Source organism: Apium graveolens, chromosome 6 (genome assembly GCF_009905375.1).
Source record: "Apium graveolens cultivar Ventura chromosome 6, ASM990537v1, whole genome shotgun sequence".
NCBI lineage: Eukaryota > Viridiplantae > Streptophyta > Magnoliopsida > Apiales > Apiaceae > Apium > Apium graveolens.
In genome coordinates this window covers 41531107-41544830 of record NC_133652.1, presented here as the reverse complement: position 1 = coordinate 41544830, position 13724 = coordinate 41531107, and positions in this window count along the sequence as shown.

Genomic DNA, 13724 nt, shown 5'->3' with positions numbered 1-13724 from the left:
AACATGGAAAATGCTCGGAATATTACAATTAGGTTAGGAAGGAGTTCTCGGAAGAGTTTCGGGTTCTAAAAACGTAACAACGGATGACGTCGGTTGGTTCCCGTTTTTATAAAATAGATTTAAAATAGCCGGAAAAAGATTTTATAAAATTCATATGATTCCTATAAATTCATAAATCAAGATAAAAATAATTAGGAAGATATGACAATTATCTATATTTTATTTTGGACATATAAAAATTAAAATACTCAATTAATAATATTCTTAAACATCCAAACACATTTAACACTTAACAAATAATTCACAGAATAGATACGGAACACATATAATAATTATTTAATAGCAAAAATAATTACACGATATATCCCGGATATTACATCCTTCCCCCCTTAAAAAGATTCTGTCCTCAGAATCTCCTAAGAAAACAAACGAGGGTACTTTTCTCTCATATCATTTTCTAACTCCCAGGTTGATTCTTCAACCTTTGGGTTTCTCCATAATACTCTTACTAGCTTTACCACTTTATTTCTCAATATCTTCTCTTTTTCCTCTAGAATCTCTATCGGACTCTCTACATATGACAAATCTGCCTGAAGCTCTATTGGCTCATTATCTATTACATGCCTGGAGTCTGGATTATACTTCTTAAGCATTGATACATGAAAAATATTGTGAATGTGCTCCATGTGCGGAGGTAACGTCAACTCGTAAGCTACTTTGCCAACGCGCTTTAGAATCTCAAAAGGTACGACATATCTCGGGCTCAGCTTTCCTTTCTTTCCAAACCTCGTTAGTCCCTTCCACGGTGATACTTTCAGTAATACCAAGCTTTCTTCTTCAAATTCCATGTCTTTCCTTGACTGGTCTGCATATTTCCTTTGACGGTCCTGTGCGGCTATCAATCTCTTCTGGATAATTTCAACCATTTCCTTTGTCTGCTATACTAATTCAGGTCTAAGTATTTTGCATTCTCCTACTTCATCCCAATACACTGGAGATCTGCATTTGCGTCCATAAAGGGCTTCGTAGGGTGGCATCCCAATACTGGCGTGATAACTGTTGTTGTAAGCAAATTCTACCAGAGGTAAATGCTCGTCCCAACTTTCTTTGAAATCAATAGCACAAATACGCAACATATCTTCAATCGTCTGGATCATTCTTTCACTTTGGCCGTCCGTCTGTGGGTGGTAAATTGTACTCAAATTCAGTCTCATTCCCAAACATTCCTGAAAACTCTTCCAAAATCTTGAATTAAATCTTGGATCTCGTTCCGATACAATGGACACATGAACTCCCTGATGAACTACAATTTCCTTCAGGTACATATGGACTAATTTATCGAACGAAAATCTTTCATTTATAGGCAGAAAATGAGCTGACTTGGTAAGTCTATCCACTATAACCCAAATGGCATCATGATTAGCCCTTGTCCTTGGTAATCCAACTATGAAATCCATGGCAATATGTTCCCACTTCCATTCTGGAATCTCCAATGGCTGTAGCAATCTACTTGGTCTTTGATGTTCTGCTTTAACTCTCTGACATGTATAACATTTGCTAACCCATTCCGCAATTTCCGTCTTCATGTCTGGCCACCAATAATTCTCCTTTAAATCTCTGTACATCTTGGTACTCCCTGGATGGATTGAATAACTTGAATTATGAGCTCCCTATAAAATTTCATTCTTCAGCTCTGTCACCGGTGGAATCCAAATTCTAGAAGAAAACCTAGAATACCTTGATCGTCCTTTTGTGTGAATAATTCTTCACCTACCAAATGATTTATATCTTGATCCATTACATCTTCCTGACACTTTTTATTTTCTCTAACAACTCCGGCTGAAAAGTCATACTGTACACTTTTGCTTCATTAGGCCTGCAAACTCTAATCTCCAATTCCAGTTTCTGAAATTCCTTATATATCTCTTCAGGTACTGATAACACATTTAACATTTCCTTCCGACTCAACGCGTCTGCTACAACATTTGCTTTACCGGGATGATAATTAATCGAGCAGTCGTAATCCTTGATCAATTCTAACCATCTCCTTTGCCTCATATTAAGCTCCTTCTGTGTGAATATGTACTTCAAACTTTTGTGATCCGTGTAAATCTCACACTTTTCTCCATACAGATAATGTCTCCAAATTTTCAAAGCGAAAACTATAGCTGCTAGCTCCAAATCATGAGTAGGATATTTCTGTTCGTGTGGTTTCAATTTCCTTGACGCATACGCAATCACCTTATAGTGCTGCATTAGAACACATCCTAGTCCTTTATGAGAAACATCGCTATAAATTACGAAATTCCCTTGATCGTCTGGAAGTGACAAAACAGGAGTCGTGATTAATCTTCGCTTCAATTCCCGAAAACTTTCTTCGCATTTATCGTTCCATATAAACTTTTTATTCTTCCGTGTAAGCTTTGTCAATGGTGTTGCAATCCTTGATAAATTTTGAATAAATCGACGATAATATCCTGCTAATCCTAAGAAACTTCTTACCTCGGTGGGTGTTCTCGGTCTTTCCCAATTTGTAATTGCCTCAATCTTTGCTGGGTCCACTTGGATCCCTTCATTACTGACTATGTGTCCTAAGAACTGAACCTCTTGTAGCCAAAACTCACACTTCGAGAATTTAGCATATAACTTAATTTTCCTTAAAATCTCCAAAGCTGTTCTCAAATGTTCCGCATGATCCCCTTCCGTCTTTGAATATATCAAAATGTCGTCTATAAACACAATAACAAACTTGTCCAAGTATTCCTTGAAAATTCTGTTCATCAGGTCCATAAACGCTGCCGGGGCATTGGTCAATCCAAAAGACATCACTAAAAATTCATAATGTCCATACCTTGTCTTGAAAGCTGTCTTTGGTATATCTTCTAGCTTAATCTTAAGTTGATGATATCCCGATCTTAAATCAATCTTGGAGAAGTACTTGGCTCCATTCAATTGATCAAACAAATCATCAATTCTGGGTAACAGATACTTGTTCTTGATTGTAAGCTTATTGAGCTCCCTATAGTCGATGCACAGTCTCATGCTTCCATCTTTCTTCTTGACAAATAGTATCGGTGCACCCCACGGGGATACACTGGGTCTGATTACTCCTTTCTCTAGTAACTCTTGTAATTGTTTTGCTAGCTCTTTCATCTCAACGGGCGCCCTTCTATACGGGGCCTTGGATACCGGTTCTATTCCAGGCGCTAAGTCGATTGCAAACTCAATTTCTCTATCTGGAGGAAGTCCTGGTAACTCGTCGGGAAATACGTCTGGAAATTCATTCACTACTGGAATATCTTCAAGTTTTGCTAGCTCCTGACTTCTGTCAATCACATATGCCACGAAATGCTCGCATCCTTGCAGTAGTAACTTCTTGGCTTAAATCATCGTTAAGAACTTCTTTACCTGCTTCTGACTCTTGAACGTTATTATCCTTTCATCTGGCATCTTCACCATTACCTTCTTATTTCGACAATCTATCTGGGCATCGTGGTTAGATAACCAATCCATTCCTAAGATAACGTCAAATTCTCCTACCTGAAATGGTATCAAATCTACACAAAACTTACTACCAGAAATCTCAATCTCACAATTCCCACAAACTTGATTAACAGATACACGTTCTTGATTTGCTAATTCTACAGTCATTATTTCATTTAAATACTCAACTGGATAATTTAACTTACTAACAAAATCTTGTGAAATAAATGATCGAGTTGCTCCCGAATCTATTAACACTTTGGCACATAAAGAATTCACATTAAGCATACCTGCCACGACATCCGTATCCTGGATAGAATCCTTCACAGACATGTCAAAAACTCTAGCCCTTGGATTCTCATTCACTGCTGGGGTAGATCCCATAATCCTCAATGCATTGTTAAATGGGGCTGATGTCTTGCAATCCCTGGCCATATGTTCTGGCTTTCCACATTTAAAGCACATAAATCCAATGGCTGGAACCTTCACTGCTGGATTCCGGATAGGCTGATCCTTATTTGCTAGTTCTTTTGCTGGCTGATTTCGGCACTCCCTCGAATAGTGCCCTTTCTGGTTACACTTGAAACACACCACATTCAACTTGTTACAAACTCCTCCATAATTCTTCCCGCATACTTGACAATATGGAAAAGTTAATCTCAACTGATTCAGCTGATTCGCATTAACTGGACGGTTACCCTGGCTTCCGTCGCCTGCATTTTGTCTCTTGAAATTAAAATTCCTCCCTGGCTGAAACTTGCCCTTCTTAAAATTTGGAAACTTCCCTGGTTGTGACTGACCTTCATTCCCTTCAAATTTCCTTTTCTTGCTTTCTTTCTCCTTCTATGACATCTCACTCTCTGTCTCTGTAATCATAGCCTTCTGTACAACTCCTGCATAGGTATCCAATTCAAAAATGGCTACTTTCCTTCTGATCCATAGCTTCAAACCTTGCTAGAATCTTTTAGCCTTTTTCCTGTCAGTATCCACATATGACGGCACATACCTTGACAATTCCTCAAACTTACTCTCATAATCCGCCACCGACATATTCCCTTGCTTTAATTCTAAAAACTTCAGCTCCATCCGATCCTGGAAAACTGAGGAAAATACTTTTCTAAAAACAATTCATTAAACCTTTCCCAAGTAATAACATCTGTACCTTCTAATGTCTTCACCATCTCCCACCAATAGGTGGCCTCATTCTTCAAATAATAACTTGCAAACTCAACCTTCTGATCCTCCTTCACCTTTACTAAAGAAAATAACTTCTCTATTTTCTTTAACCAAACATTTGCTTTAATCGGCTCTAAGGAACCCTTGAATTCTGGTGGGTTTACTGCCTGAAAAGTTTTGAAAGTTACCTGGGGATTGGTCCGTCTTTGTTGTTGTTGTGCCAGGTGAACTGTATGTTGGGCCAAGGTTTGAAGAATCTGGGCTATTGCTGGGTCTATAGGTCCTGGGTTTGCATTCTGGTTTGTATCATCTTGGTTGTTATTGTTGTTGTTGTTGGTTTCTTCATTCTGGGTGTTGGTGCGGGTATTTCTTCTGGGAGGCATTTTCTGTAAAGAATCAAACAACTTATTTAGCTTTTAAACCAAATTCTTTTCAGAAAAGAAAAGTTTTGTAAAATAGATGTATCTCTTTTTTGAAAACAGTTGTAACATTGAACTAAGTAAATTGCATGCTTCTTTACAGAATATAAACAGTTATGGGAAGCAGGGTACATGGTATCACAGGGGTATAACTGGTGCAATAAATAAGTTAAAGTAAAACAGGTGCAATAAAGTAAATGACAGTACTAGAAAGGAAAAAGGTACTGATATATATAGATCAAAAGTTTTGGGTAGCACAAGCGTAAAGATGCTTCGTAAGTAAAAGCAAAAAGGGTACAACAACTTACTCACTAGTCAGCATAGCTAGTCTATAAATACAACTCAAAAGTCTAGTGAAACATACTACACACTATTGTACATACTACACAACCATAACAATACTGCTCAACATCTCTGTCTCTGGATCTCTGACTCAACTCCAAAGAAACTCTGGTCCTTCCAGCCTCTCAAAGTCCTTCATCACCTCAGTAGCCCATCCCATCAGTGCATCAGGGCCTATGCCAGGTAGTGTAGCTCCATGTAGCCTAACCTCAAGAACCCTCCGCGTCACATGAATCTCCTCTCGAAGCTCCCTCACACCACGATCAACATCTGTAGTCCTAATGATATGTTGTAGCTCTCGGATCTGGGCCAAAAAGGAATCACGCTCCAATAGAAGAGCCTCATGCCGGTAGTAAGGAACTGGGGGCAATGTAGACTGGAATGGGGCACTCGCAACTAAATGCCCAGTGGAATCTGAATCAGCTAGTGGAGGTCCTCTGATAGGTGGCCTCATGCCTGGGGGTGGAATAGCCTGCAGTGGTACGGGCTGCAACACAGGTGGAGGTAGAATAGCCAACACTGGTGGAACAACGGGACGTGGATCTGAAGATGGCACTCCAACTGAAGGCTCTGAGTGATCAGCTGATACGGGGATGAAAGAGTCAGCCATCGCTGCTATCTGAAATCGTATCGCAATATAAGAATCTCGAACCACGACGCGAATTATACTAGTACCTGTTACACCGTAGCACTCAACCTCTCGACGTTCTATCTTTCTATTCCTTACTTCTAATCCTAACCCTCTACCCATTCCCGTCAACCTAGGCTTGTGTCAGTGACTTATAACCTGTAGCTCTGATACCAAACCTGTGGCACCCTCCAAACCCGGATCAGAAGTTTGGGGTCCACACACACACCTTATTAATAACCTGCTTATAACAATAATAAATATAATAATAATATTCAGTGACCCTACTTACCAACTACCACGGACCACAACAGGTTAAAGTATGCACACAAGCCAAACACACTTACTTATATTTCAAACATTCGAATCCCAACTATTCCAATTCGGAACTGAGTATTAAACATTATTACAAACTTTTACAAACTTAAATGATTCTAAAAGAAGCCTACTAGCTCAACTCAACCAACCTGAACCCCTAGCTCTCGCGCTGGACTGGGCATCTTCGGTACCAACCGGTTCCTTCTTAACTGGAAAAGAACATAAACAATATCGCACAAATGAGCTAACTAGCTCAGCAAGTCACAATTACAAAACTGAGAATAATGATCGTCATGTGAATATGGTTATGATATCAAGTGAACAATAGATTATGATTTAGAATTGGATATTATATTTTCATTTTAAAAACTAAGGTTAGGTTGCTGATCAGTCACGCACTAACCCCTAGCAAAGCACACAGCACTGCTCTAACTACTGGATCCAAGGCACACATTGGCCTAACTTGACCATTATATGGTCTAACCACGAATCTGGTCCACAATTTTATAAAAATAATCCAATTCTAATATAATAACAGAATAAACAGTAATAAGCAATAAACAGAATCATTAATAACATTGGACGTTCAATAATGAAAATGGTTTAAATTCGTATAAGGATCATTATGGCATTTTCAAAGCATGGATGCTAGATAGTGAAAGAATTGAATAGCAAATGAAATAATGTTTCAAGGTTTCAAGGATTTGGCCTTTCAAAGCATAAGATACAATGATTTGAGTGTGTAAGCAATCTGGTTCAGTGTTTGATATTTAGTTTGTATGTATTTGTGGAGTAGTATCGTATATTTAAGGTTCGTATTTGGGTATACAACAATCAATGGTCTAGAAAGAATCAGGTTTACGGCTCAAGATCAATAACTGGAATCAGGGTTTAGGGTTCAGTGCTTCAAAGCACTTGCAATATAAAATAGGACTATCAATCAATACAACATCTCGAGAAAGTTCAGAACACTTGCTTGGTACTAGCTTATTATACCGCACTCGCTTTCAGTCATGACTGTCTTACTCCTCGACTACCTGTTTCCCTTTCCTATGCCTTGCCTCTTCTGCTCGCATATCATAAGCATCTATCAATATTCAACTTATACGATTCTATTCGACACATACTTCTATCTACCCTTCGTTTCACCAAAATTCGATTAACGGATTGAAAGTTACGCAATAAACAAGTAAACATCGAATATATAGACCGACAGTTAACCAACAAGTCACATATAACACATAACACGTCACATAATCAATGATATAACGTTTATAACGAAGTCTCGGGTCATAAACAGGCTTTCGGATACTTAAAATGATTTTAAAAACATTTTTCGGAATTAAAATGGGTCGTTGGATCAATTTCGGAGTCATAAACAGGGTTTGGTTGGCCAATTATGGCTTCAAAACAATTTTATAATAATTATCGAGCCTGGAAAATAATTTAAAATAATAATTTAAAGCTCGAAACTATTTTTCGGAATTTTTAAATCATTTTTAAATAATTAAACCTAATTAAATAATTAATTAATAATTAATTAAATCAATTAATCAATTAATTTTCAAATTAATTGACCAATTAATCAATTAAAAATTAACTAAAATTAATTAACTAAATAATTCAGATTTATTTTTGAATTAAAAATAATTTTTGGAATTAACATAATAATTTTTGGAATTTTCAGAAATTAAAATCGAATTTTTATAATAAAAATAAATAGGGAATATGATTTTTGAATATTTTTAAAACAGGAGTCCAAAATTTGCAAACTCTGGAAACTTCAGGGACCAAACTTCATCGTCCCCAAAAGTCCAGGGACTAAACTGAAATTTTTACACCCCCGTCGCCGGAAAATACAGGGGTGGCCGGAGAACTCGATTCTGGCACCCTCACCTCACCATCTGCTCCAGATTTACACTACTCAACACCAGGAATCTATTCGTGCAATCAAAACACATCAATCATCCCTGTCCTGGCCGAATATTGGCCAAGAACATCGCCGGTTTCCGGCGAATATCGTAAATCTTCAAAACACAACTCCCTTCGATTCACTAATCCTCTGTTAACGAGCTATATACCAATCGATTGCAAATTTCATAAGGAACACAACCCACTATAAATCAACAGCTAATAACCCATAAATCAAAAAGCCCCAAATTTCAATTGAAAACATTCATACGGGTTATAAACCCTAATTTCAAAATTCGAGAATTAAACCCACTTTTGAGCATGTTATTGAACTCCAAATCAGACGTATGACATATGAAAATCATCAGGAAAACAAGCTCTACAACATGCAATCATCAAATCATACAAACAATCATCCGAACAGAAATTCATATTTTTAATAAAAATAATTCGAAATTAAATAAAAATATAGAAAAATAACCTTGATTTCTGCAGTAAAACGAAGCTCAGAATCTGATAGTACTCCTCAAATCCTTCGTTTTGGTTACTCAAGCTTTGAAAACAGAGATCAATAACACCTTCGATTTGTGGTTTGATTTTCAGAAGATTATATGAATATAAGGTTTTTCTCTGGAAAATTATATATTTAGCTGACTGCAAATGATTTTGATACGAAATAAAATACGGTAAAAGGCTATTTATAATTACGGAAAATTAGTATCCCGTTGGATCATTCCGGATATAAACGGTACGTTTATTTATAAAAACTGATCCAAACGGTATCGGTTTTCGGGATAATTATCCAAATTAGTACAATTTGTACTGCGGTCTTGGTCTCAGCGCATGGTTACACGTATTACGAGGTGATAATTGTGATAGTTTAATAAAAAGCTCCCGTTTCTCGAAAATACGAGTTTTATTGATTTACCGAAATGAATATTGTATCGAAAATGTTGCGCCGGGACCCGCGCAGGACAAACCGTACGCCGGATCGAAATAGTCGAAACATGGAAAATGCTCGGAATATTGCAATTAGGTTAAGAAGGAGTTCTCGAAAGAGTTTCGGATCTAAAAATGTAACAACGGATGACATCGGTTGGTTCCCGTTTTTATAAAATAGATTTTAAATACCCGGAAAAAGATTTTATAAAATTCATATGATTCCTATAAATTCATAAATCAACATAAAAATAATTAGGAAGATATGACAATTATCTATATTTTATTTTAGACATATAAAAATTAAAATACTCAATTAATAATATTTTTAAACATCCAAACACATTTAACACTTAACAAATAATTCACAGAATAGATACGGAACACATATAATAATTATTTAATAGTAAAAATAATTACACGATATATCCCGGATATTACATGTATCCTACAACCCAGTAATATTTTTTACCTATCTGTCAAATGAATGGTTGATAGATATTGGAGCTAATGTACATATTTGTGCTGATATTAGTTTATTTGTATCTTATCAACAGAATCATAGTCTGACTGTGAAGATGGGAAATGCTAGTGCTGCTCAAGTACATGGAGTTGGAAACATGGATCTGAAGTTCCCTTCAGGATATATTCTATCTCTAACGAGAGTGCAGGATGTTCCCGGCATGCGTAGAAATATAATAAGTGGAAGCTGTTTAGTTTCTAGTGGTTTTGAAATTTCATTCAAATGTAATAAAGTAGTTCTTATTCACACTGGTACATTCTTTGGCAAGGGTTACTTGTCAAATGGTTTATTTGTTATTAATGTGGATCCCGTTTTGGAAATTTGATTAATAATGTTATTCCTTCTGTTAATTGTATTGAATACTCGAATAAATGGCATGCTAGACTAGGTCATTTAAACTTTGGTGCTCTTAAGAACATGATGAACTTAGAGTTGATTCCAAAATATACCATAGAAAAGAATTCTAAATGTCAAGTATGTGTGTCTGCTAAAAAAATAAGGAAACCTTTTCATAACGTTGTTAGGGATTCAGACTTGTTAGATTTAGTACACACTGATATTTGTGAATTTGGTGGTGTGTTGACCAAGGACCAGTTTAGATACTTCATTACCTTTATAGATGATAGTAATAGACATTGTTATGTTTACTTACTTAGTCATAAGGATGAAGCACTTAGTAAATTTATTTTATGAATTTTGTGCAAACAATGGTATAGGTCATGAAATTATTCCACCATACACACCTGAATCTAATGGGGTTGCTGAGTGAAAGAACAGAACATTTAAAGATATGATTAATAGTATGCTTATTAACTCTGGGTTGCCTAAATACATGTGGGGAGAGGCTCTAAATACGGCTTGCCATATTTTGAATAGAGTCCCTCTGAAACACATGGATAAGACACCCTTGGAGTTATGGAAAGGCAGGATGACTAGTCTTAAGTATCTTCGTGTGTGGGGGTGCCTTGTTAAGGTGCTTGTTCCTGAACACAAGAGAAAGAAACTAGGTCCAAAGACTGTTGACTGTATCTTTCTGGGCTATCTTGAAACTAATACAGCTAGGAGATTTTTAGTGTTAAAATATGACATAGATGGTATAGTAGAAAACACGATAGTTGAATTTCGAGATGCGACATTCTTTGAGGATTTCTACCCTATATAGACTAGAATACCTGAGATGACTTCTGAGGAAGATCCTACTCACACATCGAGTTCTATTCCTGATCATGTGGAAAAGATGACAAATATGGGGGCAAAACCTAGTAGTAGCTCTAAGGAAGTAGAGGAACCGAAGAGAAGTAAGCGTGCAAAGGTAGTCAAGGATTTTGGAGGTGATTTCATCACTTACAATATCGAGGACGAACCTTTAACTTTCCGACAAGCTATGGATTATTCTGAGTCAAGGCACTGGAAAGGCGATGTGAAGAGTGAAATTGACTCTACTGTTTCTAATGGAACATGGGAGTTGGTTGATCTCCCTCCTGGGTGTTCTACTATTGGGTGTAAATGGGTCTTTAAAGGAAGTTGAACCCTGACGGCTCAATAGACAAGTATAAAGCTAGACTAGTAGCTAATGGTTTTAAGCAAAAGAAATGAATTGATTACTTTGATACATACTCTCCGGTTGCAAGAATGGTAATAATATGAATGCTTATAGCATTGGCTTCAGTCCATGGTCTTATCATCCATCAGATGGATGTAAAGACAGCTTTTCTTCATGGTGAACTTGAAGAAGAGATTTATATGGATCAGCCTGAGGGATTTGTTGCATCTGGAAATGAAAGGAAAGTATGTAAGTTGATCAAGTCCATCTATGGCTCGAAACAAGCTCCTAGAGATTGGCATAAAAAGTTTGATGAAACTGTATTGCCTTTCAGTTATAAGATTAATGAAAGTAATAAGTGTGTCTACACTAAAGTTAAAGGTAATGAGTGTGTTATTTTGTGCCTATATGTGAATGACTTTGGAACCAATATTGAGATTATTAACGAGACTAAAGAATTCTTGAAAAGGCATTTTGAAATGAAGGATATGGGTGAGGCAAGTGTGATTCTTGAAATCAAACTGATTCAGTCCACTGAAGGAATAACCTTGACTCAATCTCATTATATAGAGAAATCTATACTTAAGAAATATGGTTATTCACAGTGTAGAATCGTTAGTACACCCTATGATTCGAAAGTTGCCCTTGTCAAGAATACTTCAGGAGTGCCTGTGTCTCAGTTAAGGTATTCTCAGATTATTGGGAGCTTGCAGTATCTTGCTAACTGTACTAGACCAGATATTTCATATTCTGTGTTTAAGTTGGCTAGATATACAAGTTGTCCAAACAAAACTCATTGGGATGCTCTTGATAGAGTAATAGATATCTAAAAGGCACAATGTACCTTAGTTTACACTACAGGAAATTTCCTGGTGTGCTTGAAGGGTACAGTGATGCAAGTTGGATAGCTAAGAAGTCTGGTTCTAATGGAGTGACTAGATACGTGTTCACCTTGGCTGGTAAAGCAATATCCTGGAAGTCAAGCAGACAGACTATAGTTACTCGGTCTATTTTTGAGGTTGAGTTGTGTGCACTTGATGTCACAGGGACGGAGGCTGAATGGTTACATGGACTTATGCATGCGATACCTGTAGTAAGCAGACCGCTTTCTGCTATTGCTATTCACTGTGATAGTCGAACAACTATCGACAAGATTAGCAGTAAAAAAGCATAATGCTAAAACTAAGAGACACATCCAAGTTAAACTCAAGTCTATAAGGGGTTTAGTGACTGATAGGATCATAGCTATAGAGTTCATAGGAACTCAGAATAATATAGCTGATCCTCTTACTAAAGGACTGGAACCTGCAGTGGTCCTGAAGTCAAGGTTGGGGATGGGACTGTCAACCCATCATAATTCATCAACAGTGGGAACCCAATACACATGAGAGGAGATCCCTTGTAAGTGTATTCAATGGGTAATAACAAGCTGTAAGGATGAATTGGTAGTACCTTTGCTATATAAATGATACTATAGTGTTATTCCCAAGGAACTAACAATGAGATTTACAGAAGGGGGTTGAATGTAAATCTCAAAACTTTTTAAAGTTTTGAGCAGTTTCAAAGGCTAGGTGTATAATGAACAGATGTGTGTGAATTGCTTTAAGCAAGTGCAGACAGATGTATATTCAAAACACAAATGTAAAGAACACAGAAGCTTTTAAAAATTTTCTGGTGGATTTGTTATTCCACCAGAGATGTGTATTTCAGAAAATCTGTGATACAAAGAATTGTTCACAGCTGCTTCCTAGTACAGACTAGATGATTTTCTCTCTGAATTTTTCTAAACAGCTCTTGAAAATTCACACCTAATTACTAGCTACAACTTGGTTTATATATCACCAAGTTTTACAAGTGAAGGCAAAGATAAAATACAATCATAAAATAGTTCTTCACATGTTTCTTCTCCATTTCTCTATCCAATGCAATCTAAGATAATCTGTGAATCTTTGAATACTTCCTTGTTTGCACCAGAATGGAAATGCTGCTTTTTCTTGATTCCTCCAAGAGGCTACCACATTCCAATTGTCTCTGTCAACCCATGTGCCTCTGTCAGCTTATGAATTTTCACTATCAACTGCTATGGAACTGAGCATCCATTGAAGTTTTCATCCGTTGGTGGCTTTATCCGTTAATGCTCTTATCCGTTGATGCTTTAGCAGTTAAAGCTTTATCCGTTGATGCACTCATCCGTTGATGGATGTTATCCGTTGAAGCTTTAGAGACATTCGTTGAGGCTTTGTTTCTCATCCGTTGAAGGCCTTTAATTTATTAGTTGATACTACTTCATTTATGCAAAATTACAAGGCATGAAATATTTACAATTAGCCCTCCTATTTGCATATCCACTAGTAGTCAACATGACTTATAATTTCCTACAACTTCTAAGAATTATAACTCAATTACAAAGACTGAAATGTGCTATAATACTAAACTTATTTC